The following is a 15,572-nucleotide window of genomic DNA, read 5'->3' on the forward strand; positions in this document are numbered from 1 at the left end:
GGTATTAAATGGGAAGCCAGGAACATCGTCAGCAGTGGCGTCTTCAGCACGGAGATCAAACAGTCCTTTACGCCGCCCTTGGAAACTAGGCGTTGAACGAAACTTTACCGTTGGACAAGGTTTCCCTTGAGGCTGACGTTGGTTACTTCGTCACCGCCTTTGACGACGCTGCAAAAGGCGCGCTACGAATTGGGTATACAAAGGTTAGTTTACTGACAACTCTGAACGTCTAACCAGGGCAACAAAGCACGGCGCACCCGCTGGGGGGTAGTATAGGCGTAGCACAAAGTAGGCCACAAAACATTACTTTGCTTACACTTACAAGGAGGGGAGAAACGCGAAATGCAGAAGATACAATGCGCCAACGAAGAACGTTAGTAGCAGTGCATAACAGCACGAACTGAGAAAAATCCAGATGATTTTCGAATAAGTGATTTTTAAGGAAACGAAATGGCGCAGCAACTGTGTAACATTTTTGTGGACACCTCAACCACGCCTTAAAGGTGTAGGTTGACTCTGCGTCTAGCCGGACGGGAAGGCGAGCTTCCGTGCCAGCTATATGCACTCGTCACTCGCACGAGACACGTTTCCACAACCCGTGGCGCAGAGTCGCAGCCGTGGCAGGTTCGAACGAAATAGACAACTGCAGAGCACATTGGGAAATAGTTTATTGTCCTAACGCGAGGCAGTACACGTTGCGGAAGAATGATCTATCCGATAAAATAGACGCTCGGTAGGCTTACGAAGTCGTTGTAGTCAACCGTCGTTGGGTCGGCGGGCAGCAAAGCGGTCCCTCGGGGCAGGACAGCGGGAGCCGGCCGCAAGAGCGGAGTTCCCCGCCGCGCACTCCTCTTTTTATCTCCTCGGGTATTGCATAACTAGGAGCAACAGGTTTATCACAAGCTCAGGTATGCAACCTTTCCCGAAGGCTCCAGCGAGCTGTCGTGACGTGACGTCAATGTTCAGAAGTGGCAGAGCAGGAGGGGTGCCTTCTCTTCATATTCCTGGCGGCCCGCGCGCGTGGTCTAGTGACTCCGGCGCGTTCTCCTCTGGCGCGGGGGACCAGGAGGGATATCAGTGTTTACCACAACACAGAGCCACAACGGCGGCTGGTAATTTGAAATGACATACGTGGGAAGGCTGTACCACCGTAGGAGAGGAATATTTTTTTTTGGAAATAACGGGAGTGCATTTAATTCTTGGCACTTCTCCTAAGAACGCTGTAGCAGAGGCCTCATAGTGGAGTTCTGGATGGGCGCATTGTGGCGATGCTTAGATGTTTTGTGCTAACAGTATCTTAAGGACGTACGTTGTAGGCACATTTCTTCTAAATGCTGAAGGCTATTGGAGAAATGTACAGTACGCACCAGTTAAAAGATGAACGTAAAGCGTCTGTACTGGGTCCAGCTGGTTTAAGCACGACGGCATCACGGGACCATGCTTTATGTATTCTTAATCTAAACAAGAGCATACCATTTGAGGTTATATTGTCATGGGGCATTAAGCCTAAAAACATTGCTGCGCAGGCAGCTAGGCGCGCCAAGGAAGCGGATTCTATTGGCATACTTGGCGGCATGAGAACAGTGGTATTTCTAAACGATACGGTGGCAAAGTTCCAGGCTGCTCCCGACATTTTTGTATCTCCAGCAATTCTGTTCCCAGGAAACAAACATTCGTCAGCTATTTAACTTTTCTGAAACCTTCGCTGCGGTTGTAGGCCAGCTTAAGTGCTGTAAACAAAAAATCACGATCTTCCAAACAGACCTCCTGTATCTCATTGGGTGTTGATCCTCTGATGGCAGACTGTCCACGCATAACATATATTTTAAGGGGCACTGCTATACTGCCTGTTGTGTCTTAAAACGCCATGTCTACGCTGTAAGAGAAAAGGGACTAAAAGGGGGCGAGAGGTTAGTCTTTTTGGGGGCTAATTGATTTGCCACAACCATTCCTCTTTTGCGGGACTATCTGCAGGTATTCTAATTGGTAGTCCCAAATAGTAAGGGTAAAAATTCTGGCCTCGTCGCACCAGCAGCCGAGCGCCATAATCACTGAGCCACCGCGGCGGCGAAAAATCTCTAATTGATCAGCTCACTGGATCTCTTCAACGCATGGTAATGCCATCTGGAAGCTTTTTAGCGCTATGGATATTTGAACAGGCAAGAAAATATGTATTGTAACTTGCACTTTAAAATGTGTCTCGTATATATGACTTTGTGTTCACCACAAAATTTACTGATCACTTGAAAAAGATTTATTCACTGAAAGTGTTAAATTTGAATGTGCAGAGGCTCCTCAATAAGAGAGAGAAACTGGAGTACCTTTTTCTAGTGCAAGACCCTCGCAAAACATTCATCCCTGAGACTTGGTTGCATGATGCTGCAAGTGATTCCGTCCTGATACCCAGCTTTCACCAAATCTTTCATCGTGACCAGCCCACATGGGGCTGTGGCGTAGCAGGGGTATTTAAAAAAAAGACTCTCTAAATGGCGGAGTCCGTGACCAAATCCCAGATCATGAAAGCCTAATAATCCAAGTAAATTGGTGGGCCCATTTATTCACAGTGTGTGTTGTTTACAGAGCACCGTCATGCTCTCCTGATTATTTCTTTAGGCTTTACGATCACATCATGTCAGCTTAAAAAAGACCGCCTTATTCATGCTGCTGATTTTAATCTTCCTGAAATCAACTGGATTAACTCAAAAATCTGTCTTTGATGTTATTGATAACCCTTTGACTCATATTATGCTCGCGTGCGACATTGTGCAAACTGTAACTGATTATACTCGTGAAATTGGGAATGTCCGTTCTACTCTTGATTTAATCTGGCAAAAGGAGCGTCTGATAAAATGGTATCAGCAGACACTGGTATTTATGATCACCATGTCGTAAACTTGCCCTCTCTGATACGAAATCGACAAGGCCACAAGCAGCAACCTGTTCGTATTGTGAAAAATATTTCACCACGCAATCACCAAGCCATTTTGAACACCCTATGGCATTTGTAAGATATTCTATGTGGTCGTGCGCAATCATTATAGAAGCATTCATAGAAACTGTACTGGTCTGTCTTGAAAATGATGTACCAATTAGACGTGTCCGAAGTAACAAAAAGAACCCATGGACGACACTAGAAATTATTTATGTCCATCGCAAGCTAAAACGTGCTGAACGTAGCGGTAATTTCAAAAGCATCAGTCAATACATTATAACTGCGCTAGCCTCTCATTTATCCGAAGGAAAAGCAAAATACTTCACTACGAGCTTTTTAAAGGATAGACCTGAAAAGTGGTGGCAATATCTCAGTGCAACTAAAGAAGTGCCGAGCCAGTTATATGTTAATAATTGCATTTGTCATGACCCGTCAGTTATTGCCGACTGCTTTAATCAGTACTTTCACTCTTTTTTTCACCACGGCACACGATGACGTCCAATTTGATTATGCCCTCCCGGATCTATCGCCCGATTTCATTAGGTATGAAGGTATCTTTAATAAGCTACGCATCCTCATCCTTAAGGCCTCTGTTGACTCTGATACTGTACTTAACGTATTCCTGCATCGCTATGCGGAACCCCTGGCCCATATTCTTACTCAATCTGTTACAGTTATCATTTGGGGACTGTGTTCATTCTGAATATTTGCTAATGGCCAGAGTAATTCGTGTTTTAAAAAAAGATGACGATCGTGATGTTGGAAACTATCGCCCAATTTCTTTAACTTCCAGTATATGTAAACTCATGAAACACATCGTGTCTAACTTCATAATTGCATTTCTCGAAAAACACAATGTTTTGTCGTGTTTCCAGCATGAATGTCGAAAAAGTCTTTCAACTGTTATTAAACTGGTAACTACCATTTACGAAGTGGCATCCTCTCTTGATATGGTCGAGCAAATAGACATGATATTTCTAGACTTTAGCAAAGTGATCGCGTCTGACATAGCAAACTAGTCCTAAAACTTCAGAACTTTGGTCATCCTCTACCGAATGTTGAAATGGATTCCAGCCTACCTCAGTAACCGAAAACAGTTTATCCACATCAATAGCTGCTTCTCTGGAATTCTAATGGATGGCTATGGGGTGCCTGAGGGAAGTGTCCTTGGACCTGTTTTATTCTTGATATACACTAATGACATCGCTGCCTCAGTTGACATCGCACCTGTTAGTATAAGGCTATTCGCAGATTACTGTTTTATTCAAAACTATTCGTTGTAACAATTACCAAATTGCTTAGGACAGTAACCTTAATGCTGTACACCTGAGGTGACACTTTTGGTCTACGGAATAAAAAACAGAAAATCCGTCCTTCTTCGGGTAACTAACAAGAAATCTCCGTTTTCGTGTTTGTACAAAATCAATGAATATCGAATAGTTCATGTAGACGAGTCTACATACCTACGTGTCACGATAACTAATAAGTATAACTGGACCAGCCACATTAACAAACCATGTGCATCAGCCTTCTGGGAACTTGGTTTTCTTTGTTTTAAATTCACATCAGCCCCTTCCTATGATAAGATGCTTGCATACTATATATACCCTTATCAGACCTCAGATGGAGTACGGTTGTGTGATATGGGACCCTTACTTAAAAAAAAAGACGTACCTAAACCAGAAATAGTACAGAGGATCAAACTCGGTACTCCCACCATCACAACCTGGAACCGATCTTTGCACGCGCGAACAGGTTTAATAACTGTTTGTTTTCCACGCACTGTCATGCAGTGGAATGCACTTCGAAGAGATGTTTGAAGAGCGTTAGCTTTTACTCTCACGTTTCGAGGTTTCGCGGGTCTGCTACCACCCAGAATTCACCGCGCCATCTGTGGTAACAAATACTGGTCACGTTTGGAGATTTCGTGGGGCCTCCTCCCACCCTGAGCTCACAGCGCCATCTGCGGCAGCAACTAGAAAACAGCCCATCTCGCATTGAGACTTGCAGCACCATCTACAATAGCATTGCTGAAACAACCACCTGCCGCGTGCAAATGACGTCACGGTCCAATATTGTGGAGAGAGGTGGAACTATGTGAGTATCAGAGCTTCGGATTATCGAATCCAAAATGGCGGCCATTGAAATTCGTTGTTCTCTCCTATCCCTTTACCCCCTGACCGACAAATATCCTATAACAGATCGGAAAACTGTCCCGTTATGGGACCGCTAATAATAATAATTGGTTTTTTGGGGGGGAAAGGAAATGTCGCAGTATCTGTCTCAATATCGTTCGACACCTGAACCGCGCCGTAACGGAAGGGATGAAGGAGGGAGTGAAAGAACAAAGAGAAATAGGTGTCGTAGTGGAGGGCTCCGGCATAATTTCGACCACCTGGGGTTCTTTAACGTGCACTGACATCGCACAGCACACGGGCGCCTTAGCGTTTTTCCTCCATAAAAACGCAGCCGCCGCGGTCGGGACCGCTGCATATGTATACATTCGTTCCGCTATATATACTCCGACAAGGGGCACTGTTCCGGGGATAGTTGCGTACCGAATTTGGTAGGCCAATGAAACACTATTCGTTGTAGTATAGTACTCGTTAGTATGTACTCGTTTCAGTTTGCGCTTCATATTAAACATAATTATGATACTTGCCACCCTTTGGTTAACACTATCGAATTCCTCTGTGCAGCCAGGTATGTACTTTTTGTTCAGTAATGAAACACCTAATTCTCGCCCGTCCGCTAAACTGCGGTAGCATATTAAATGCCCACCCTTTAGCACTGTATGTACTTGATCTGTGGTCCTAACCACGCTAAGTTCTATGGCATCCAATTTAATGCCCGCTAGTTCTTGGAAGAGCGCAGTTACATGACGCTTACTGGACAAGGTTTGTGGTTAAACATTGCCAGCTTGTTTCAAGCTTTAGTGTATTGCGCACAATCTTGAATGAAATTTTGGTCTTTATGTTTCCAAAGAGGATTTTTTTTCGTTGCGGCCTCTTCATGGACTCCTAATTATGTACTCGCCACGAGCTAGGCCGTTTTCTGGAATAGAGGAGGCCCCTACCTCTATCCCGTTACTCAAACCAACTTCTGCCCATAATATAACTCAGAAATATCATAAACGAAATGAGTGTTATTGTTTAAAAGCACCGCAAACTAACATTTCTATCTCTTTTTTATACAGTTTTATTCGCAATTTCGTGCCTTCCTGATATTTTCACGGCTTCTAGTTCGCTGTTTTTATTTTATCGCGACTACTGTTAATATTGATATAATGGGCGTATGTGTGACTTACAAATAGAGAATATTGGAGTCTTCGTGCTGTTACATGTTCTGTTGGTGTTAATTAATATCTGTAAAGCTTTTAAGGGTAATCAAAACTGACAGACCCAGCTGTCCATGCTCTTTGAGCGTGGGTTATCTGGCTTCAAGGAAAAAAGTGGTGAGCCAGGGTGACTGGTTTCGGCATATATTTGTCGCAGAAATGGAGCCGCGATTTTTGCTGACATGATAAAGGACAGTCTCCGAGAACGTTTAATTAAGAAGAAAAAATTGCGTTTAGCGAAAATGCAGCTGGCTTGTCGCGCAACCTGGCGTGGCAGGTGTGACGTGTGTAACAACGATGGTGGTACTTATACAACATTTTGCGCATGCTTAAAATTGCTCTTAAAAATGCTCTTTTGTGTAATGATATAAGGGGCGCACATCCCGAGGGTGGGGGGGGGGAGGTTCTCGACTAGCACCTTGCTGTTGGCTCATTGCGTAAGCCTACTCGCCGAGAACCGATATCATGCGCGGCCGATTGTTAGTTGTGCGGAACGCTTGGCGATAGTTTGAGGCATAACATGCTTTGAAAGTACATTCTACTGTGTTGAGATTGTTCAAACATACTTAATTTTTGCAAAAACGCTGAATGAAACATGAACAGTAAGAAATCAAGCAACAAGCGCGGCCGCCTGCCTGAATGCAGACGTACATGGGAGTTTTCCATTCCAGTGGGTCTCCCGTATCGCCACATTAGATGGGTCATCCATGGCGTCAGCAGCGTATTTTCGTGGTGGCTGGCGATCTTCACTTGACATTAAAAGCCTCGAAGAGCCGCGCGTTTCATTAATGTAGGTGGCAATGTATTCAAAGCTTAGCGGCCCACTTTGTTCTCCTTTTATGCATCGTGATGCTTATAGAATAGTAAGTGATTATCAACCGAGGGATCGCAGTCTCCAACATTCCCGATTCCTTCTGTGCTTTGCTTTTCTCTGTAGCCCTGTTTTGTAGCGATATCTACATTACGGTAGCATTCCGAGCCTTCAGCGTGGCGGGGCCTTGGTGGTGGCGGCACCGCCCCCCTTTGGCGGTGCTGCCACTATGTGGCTACGCCGCCACACTGTCACGTGGTTGGTGACGTGGTGTAGAGCAGCTGCCGGCGGCGCTGCGGCGTGACTGATCACGTGGTTCGTCACGTGGTTGGTCACGTCACCAAGTTCCACTCGGCCAGCTGTAGCAATCGCGTCACTCCAGGTTTAACCAAAGCTAAACCACCGCCAATTTTTTTTTCATTTTCATTCTATTACCCTAAAGGCCCCGGGGGCCATTATATAGAGGGAGAGGTGTTATCAGATCATAAAAGTATTACATTTTGTATAAAAGTACAGTAGGTGCGGTGTACATATACAGATTTACATACAAGTAACATACGCACGAGATTTTTGAGGGCAAAATTAGGTGAAAAAGAAAACAGACAACAATAAATCAAAGAAATTATAACAGCTCACATTCGGGTCAGTGATTCTGCCTAATCACTTAGATGTGTTAACAAACTGTCTCTAAATTATTCGTTGCACGTGATGCAGACAATATTATTAGGAAGGGCATTCCATTCATTAATTGCAAGAGGAAGAAATGATAATCTCAATAAATTCATTCTAGCAACTGGAGGCTCGACTTTATAGTTATGGGCGATACGAGGAACAATACGAGTGCAGTTTTAGTTTCCTCACTGGTGTAGAAAGAAGCGTTATGGTATATCTTGTGGAAAAACATACAATGAAATTTGCGGCTTGTTTCCAACAGTTGAAGATTTAAGTGGAGCCTAGCTATAGAAATGCTGGAATACGTGGAATAGTTAGGCGAGATAAAGCGCGCAGGTTTGATTTTCAGTGCTTCCAAATTGGATAATACGTAGAATTGATAAGGATTCCAGATTAGAGAGGCATATTCGAGTTTTTGGCGTATAACAGTGTTATAAACAAGCAGCTTAGTTACTTTGCTACCATGACGCAATGACCGCCGTATGAAACATAAAGTTGTACAAGCATTGGCTAATATGTAGTCAACGTACTCGTTCCAAGATAGGTTAGCTGTAAGGTACACTCCTAGGTTATTTATGACTTCACGAGCTCGCAACGGCTGCACTATTGATAGTATAAGTGTAGTGCAACTCCGGATTCCGTGTTGAGAAACGAATAAGTTTAGTTCTTTAGCTTTAACAGTCAGCTGCAAGTCAGAACACCATTTAGTTAGACTCTGTAGGTCGTCATCGAGTTTCGAACAGTCACTAAGCCCTTTTACGGAGCGACAAATCGCGTAGTCATCGGAAAAGAGACGTAGTGAATAGTTTATAGTAAGTGAGACATCGTTAATATCAAGAAGAAAACATGTAGGCCCTAAGACGGAACCCTGGGGAGTGCCATATATTATGACCTGAAATATAGAATGAGCATTCTCTATTTTAACTGCCTGTCGTCTGTTATTTAATTATTCCTCGACCCAGTTAACCACAATGTCATCAATGTTGTTTTCCTTAATTTTAAGTATCAGTCATTTGTGTGCAACACGGTGCGCTAATTACTGAATGTAATGTTTGGAGCCTGCAGCTCCTTTTTGTCCGCTATAGCGGCGTACAAACGTTTCCAAGGGCCTAATTACTTGAAGAGAATATGCAAGAACGTTCTTAAAAGCCCACCACATGCAGGCTGGTTGTCCGCGAGAATATCGATGACGTTTGCTACGCATGGTTAGCATTACTTCGATGTTCTTGTTGTTCTTGTGTTGTGCTGGGTTTAAGGACACACAGACTGCTGAGGTAACAATGCAATCATGCGCCGAGCGCAATGTTAATATGCCTGCTATGTAGCAATGAACAACAATGGTTTTAAGGTCTGCTGGAAGTGACTCTTGACGCTGCAGGGAACATCATCTCGTGCATTCGATTCGCCGATGAGCTCGGCAGTTCGTGTCAATAGCAACGCGTCATCTTGAGAGCTCTCAGCTGCGTTTAAGCAGATCGCGGGCCACAGCCACGGCCATTCTAATGCGGACAATAATAGAGTGTACGGGGTGTGGTGGTTGGTGTGAACATGCTTTCCTTTGGTGATTAGTGAAACTTGATAAAAAAATAAAAACAACTTTAAAGTTTGGCATTGCGCAAGATTGTCTGTATGTAGGTGTAACCTTTGCCGGCAGCCACCGCATCCTGACCATCCTGTGAAAGTAATGTCATGACCTCGGTTGTTGTACTTGAAAATGACACCGCGGCTGCTGCCATGGGCAACTCCTTCATTAAGTTTCGTTTTCGCAAATATTAAAGTAGACCAGCAAAGGAAAGTTAAGCTTACATAACGAATCGAGCAAGGTGTAACGGAACCGGAGGCAACGCCATAACAGGTCCTAATTTAAGGAGACGGAACGCTTTTAGCAAATGCACCTTCATCACCATTATCAGCCCAATTACGTATATTGCAGAAAAAACACTCTTTCTAAGCACCTCTAATTATTCCTGACCGGCGCCACCTACGCCAACCTTATCGGCGCAAACTTTATAATCTAATTCGGCGATCTAAGTCTGTGCCGCACTTTGATAGTTTGCCTTCTCTTGGAACGGACTCAACTGCTCTGAGACCGTTGCTTATATTAACTTCGCACTGCATGCCCTACCCGTGTCCATTTCTTCATTTAATTTAGGATACAATTTATGCGCATTTGCTATTGACATACTCTGCTCGCTTCCCTTCCAATTAGATTACGCCTATTATACTTATTTACTATTCCATTTCCTTTCCTCAGAATGAATCTCTCGAATGAACGTTGCTCTTCCTTCAATTAAAAAAACTATCGACACCAAATTGTTGCTTGCGTTTTTTATCCTTTAAATAACGCCTTACACATTAGTATATACCCTGCAATAATTTCCCACGATCGCTAATGAATATACACTTGAATTTATTCTTGAATGTGTTTATGTTTCGGTTTCAACAATCGAACGTCAAAGGCGGCATGAGGTCACCTCAGGAATAAAACAATAAATACTTTCGCTGATACGTGATTTGTTGTCGTTCTGGCTCTTGAAGGAGGACGGCTCAAGGCTTTTAGTGAATTTGATATCGTATTAGAAAATATATTGCAGGTTTTTCATATCTTGCGTGATGTAAAGACAACTTTGACTTCACAGTCATCATTCTCTTCATGAAACGCTAATATAAACATGATGAGGGACCAGAATTATTTATAAATTAATTAGAAGTCGCAGTCAAATACGACGGGTTGATATGTATTCTAATGCTTCTCGCGGCAGCAGTCAACATCACAGCAGAAGCCAAGCTCCAGCCCTCTTGATCACTGCACTGTCATGTGCACGGAAGGCTCCGTAAGAAAAGAAACTAGACATTTTAATTTCGTGTGCAAAATATCATGCTGGCCTAGCTCTGTTAGACCAGGATTTACGTAGTGAAAGCGTGGCGATATCTGGTTCGGAAGAGATAATATATGAAATGCGCGCATTCACTACATACGCCTTTATTTATGATTTCTGCACGCTGACCTCAACGGTCGCCCATATCGTGCTCCCGACTTTCGAGACGCGCTCGCGCAGATTTTGGACCTCCATGAGATTCTGTGTATTGGCCAGTACCAAATGAGCCACGTTTGCATGGTTACCTGCAAGAGCAGTTCCTGAAAACGAAAGCTCATTGACAAAGCAGAGTTCCACGTCAAAGCTCTCAAATGCATCGTGTTTGACCCGGACACCAAAAACGTGATGCTTAAGCTTCTTTGGCTGCCGCGCTACATGGAGCACCGGAGGATTGTGGAAGCTTTGGAGCCGTTTGGAAGTGTACAAACTATCGAGCGTGAGAAGTGGCGGTGACTCGGAATGGAGCACATGGAAACAGCGAACCATGAAATCTCGCTCACGCTTAATGACGGAGTGTCAGCAAGTACAATTCCTCGCACGCTCAATGTTTTCGGGGTACAAGCTTTAGTGGTCATCCCAGGCAGCCCTCCACTGTGTCTTCGTTGTAACCGCGTGGGCCACGTACGGCGTTAGTGTCGTACGCCCCGATGCACCCAGTGCCGACGCTTCGGGCACACAGTAGACATCTGTGCTATGAGTTATGCTGACAGGTTACGCCAGTGCAACCGGGCACATGAGGATGAAGTGGAATCAGAGCATATTATGGATGCTTCGGATGTTGTGGAAGCGTCGGGTTATCGGAGTCATATGCTCCAAGCAGAAGATGGACCAAAACCTTCAGCACTGAATAATGGAAAGGGTCCGCCTGCAAGTACGTACAAACAGGACTCCCTTTCTCCAGACTCAAAGCCACCGAACCCGGGTTTGCCTGGGTCTGCTACTTTGAGTCCTGTGCTTGCTGCTCAGGAGCCACCTGTCACCCAACGATCACAAGAGCAGAACACCTCGTCTGTAGAGTCAATGGAGGCGCTTCAGCCAGTCAATGTGCGACATGCTTTCTGCGCTGGCGATGCCTCTTCGTCACCGGAGCGCAGCAGTGTTTCCCGAAGTGTCAGCTTCTAGTGTGTTTGGTGTCCCATCAGCTGTCAGCGTGGATGCGAACGACGTGGTCCACTCGGCTTCATCGGCGGAAACATTGGCTGCCTCAGAAGAGACGATGGACAAAAGCGCATTTTTGAAGCGTCCTGCAGATGATGAGGTGTGTGTCGATGCCGATGAGCAGAAGGCTCCTGGTGTGCTGGCATTGGGAAGGGCCACCTCAAAACGAAGGACTATATCTGCCCTACAGGCCGCTGATTTGCAGGCCGGCCACCCCAGTTCAGGAGATGGCCTTCAATAAGACAAGTAGAAAAAATGGCGGGCGTCACACAATTTGAGGTCGCTACTCTTAACATTAGGGCTGTGCGTAATCGTCGATGGCAGCACCAGTTACGTCATATTTTAAACAAATGGGGTGTGAGTGTGGCAGCCATCCAGGAAACCAAGCTGTCCTCTTTTCCTCCATAAAAACGCAGCCGGGTTCGAGCCCGACCGCGGCGGCTGCGTTTTTATGAAGGAAAAACGCTAAGGCGCCCGTGTGCTGTGCGATGTCAGTGCACGTTAAAGATCCCCAGGTGGTCGAAATTATGCCGGAGCCCTCCACTACGGCACCTCTTCGTCCTTTCTTCTTTCACTCCCTCCTTTATCCCTTCCCTTACGGCGCAGTTCAGGTGTCCTAAGATATATGAGACAGATACTGCGCCATTTCCTTTCCCCCAAAACCAATTATTATTATTATTCCTCTGATGAGGAGACTGAAGCTGTTGTCTAACCTTTTTTGTCAGAATTCAATGTTATCGTTAGTCACTCGAGATTCTTATCAGGCGGGTGCATGCTATTCTTGGAAAACACACTGGGCATTACTGCCGTGTCGTATAGCACAGATAATGACGGGCAACTTATGTGCTGTGATCTCACAATTTGGGGTGTACAGTGATGAATTGTTCGTGTTTATGCCCCTGTAAAGCAGCGTGATAGAAGGCTGTTTTTCCTGCCACTAGTCGACCATTCGTCCACGGATCGTAAAATAATGCCGTTTGATGATTTCAATTGTGTTTGTAGGCATGAAGACCGAGCAGTGTTCAGTAAGTGATATGACCCTTGTGCTGGTTTACTTACTGATTTGTCATGCGAATACAACCTGATGGATGATGGGCAAAATAAGGAACATAACATTCATTTTACCCATTTTCATTGCTCCTCTAGTGCTCGGCGTGACGGAATTTACGTTTCCGCAGACATGTTATGCAGCGTTTTTGGTTACTCGGTGCGGCCTATACTCTTGAGTGATCACTGCATGGTGCCTCTTCAGATAGGGAGGTACATTCGGCGCATACCCCATCCTCGATGGGAGCTGTGGAAGCTGAATAGCTGTCTGCTGTCAGATCAAATCGTCACACGTGCTGTATCTACTCGCTTGATCGACACGTTGTCACGCGGTGATCTCTCAGTTTTGTCTAAATAATTAAATAAGGCTTATTTAAAGAAGAAACAAAAAACATTGCTATTGAAGCCTCACCAATAATAGCGTTTTTGAAGAGACATCACCTCCGATAGGTCGGTCGTACTTTGGTTGAGCTACATGAGTTAGAGACGATTAGCCCAGGTGCCTATGTAGAAAATAACACTGCCCTAAAAGCAGAGCTTCAGCAGTTTGAAACCGAAAGATACAAATGGGCCTTGATAAAATCTAGGACCCGTAGGTTTCTGGATGAGAAACCATCTCGTCGTGCTCTGATAGATAAAAGGCAGACTTCCGTAGCTAAAAAATATTGAAAAATCAGTATTGTGGTTGCACATACAGCAATGATCCTGGTATTACTGATGGTTTCTGTGAATATTATCGGAAGCTGTTTTGTGGTTTTGCGGGCACAAATGTGACATCAGATTACAGTCACTTATTCGAAGCATTGCCGCGTCTTCATGATGAGCAGCGTGCTGTAACGGAGGGGCCTTTCACTTTGGACGAAATATCGTATTTCTGAGGTGACGGCACAGATATCTCCTGAGCCAGATGGCATTACTAGCGAGTTCTATAAAAGATTTTCCACTTGCCTAGTGCCTATCTTGATCGAAGATTTCTAGACTTCTTACGATGTTGGTTTTTCGCCCCCACTTTCTATTCAGGGCATACTATATTAATTCCAAAAAGTACAGGTTCAAATCAATTGAAACGAGCTGACGATTATCGTCCACTTTCCCTCTTTAATGTGGATTACAAACTTGTTGCAGACATTCTTTGCAATCGTCTGCAGCTAGTTGTCGCTCACTTAAGAGGAACGCGTGAGGTCTGCGGTATCAGAGACCACAGCATCTAAACCCATATTAATATTGCACGTTCAGTAGTGAAGACAGTACCAGATGAAATCAGGCAAGTAGCTCTAATTCAGATTGACCTTGCCAAGGCCATTGATAAAGTTCGTCAGGATATTTTGTTTGCAGTCTTAGAGCATGCAAATATTGAAGATGTTTTGCTTAGGGCCATAAGACTTTGCGCTAAGGAGTCCTATGCAAGACTAATTGTTACCTGAGAGCTAAGCAAGACTATTCCATTGAAAGTATCAGTTCGCCAAGCAAGTCTGTTATCGCCATTGTTGTTTGCCCTATATATTGAGACCCTTCATTTCAGTATTATTAACTGCATAACTATTCGTGGTTTTTCACTGCCGCTGTGTGAAAGGACGGAAGATTGGGCGAGTTGGTGTTCCCTGGCAACATTAAAATTCAAACAGCGCTAGACAACAGGACCAGAAAGGGAGGAGATAAACACGGCGCTGTTTGCGTCCTCCTCTTTATGGTCCTGTTTTCTAGCGCTGTTTGAATTTTCTTTTTTTTAGAGTGAAATTTAGATTTTAGCCTACGCAGATGATGTCGCACTCTTTTGTTGTGACAAAGAGTGTGTGCTTGAGGCATTACATTTGACTGAACAGTTTTGCGAGGTATTAGGTGCGGCTCTTAATCCCGATAATTCCAAGGGGTTTTGGTTGGGCAATTGGGGTACAACGCCCAGTCATGGTGGCGTACGCTGGGACTGCGACACCCTTCACAACCTAGTGGTTCCTCTTCACCAAATTCGCAACATTGGTGCCTAGTGGGATTCACAGATAGTCTCTAAGAGGGGATAAACCCAGGATTGGATGGATAGGAAACTGTCAGTGTTTGCTCGGGCTCAAGTCTGCAACATTTTCAGTTACAAATCTTGCCTATGTATTGAAGGTTCTCCGCTGTGTGAGAAAGAAAGTGAAGGTGACGCTCAGAATATTTGCTACATTCGTATGGCGTTCCCAACGGGAACCCATGAGTCGCTATAACCTATCTCTTTCTGCAGACTGTGGTTGAATCGGCCTTGTTCACTTATTCGTGCGCCAGCTTGTTTCGCGTTTTTCTTTTTTCAAACCGTCAAACCACCCTTCTTAAGTAGCTGTGCTTAATAGGCGTCTCATTGCTCATTTTCCTTTCCTATTCGCACTGACGGGACACACTCGTGAGGGGCATTTATGCGGATTCGTTAAGGAGGTTGCTGACACCTTCAATTTCCTCCCTGCGCGCTTCTCATTAGCCGACCTGCATAGCCTCTCCAGAAGGCAGATGACTCAGGCACTTACATAGTATTTGTTCCCTGTACCAATGTATCGCCAACCTTTTCTGGAGTTCCTTGACAGCAGTATTTTAAAACGTGTTAGACGAATGTGCATTTCTTCTGCCGCAAAAACATTCTTCTTTAAACTGCAAACATCCAGGCTGCCTGTGAAGGCATGGCTTCACGCCAAGGAGATGCTTGCGCCATGGGCAGTGTACTGCCGCCTGTGCAATGCACCAGAGACAATTGGCAATTGTTTTATT

The sequence above is a fragment of the Amblyomma americanum genome, chromosome 5 (genome assembly GCF_052857255.1).
Source record: "Amblyomma americanum isolate KBUSLIRL-KWMA chromosome 5, ASM5285725v1, whole genome shotgun sequence".
Classification (NCBI taxonomy): domain Eukaryota; kingdom Metazoa; phylum Arthropoda; class Arachnida; order Ixodida; family Ixodidae; genus Amblyomma; species Amblyomma americanum.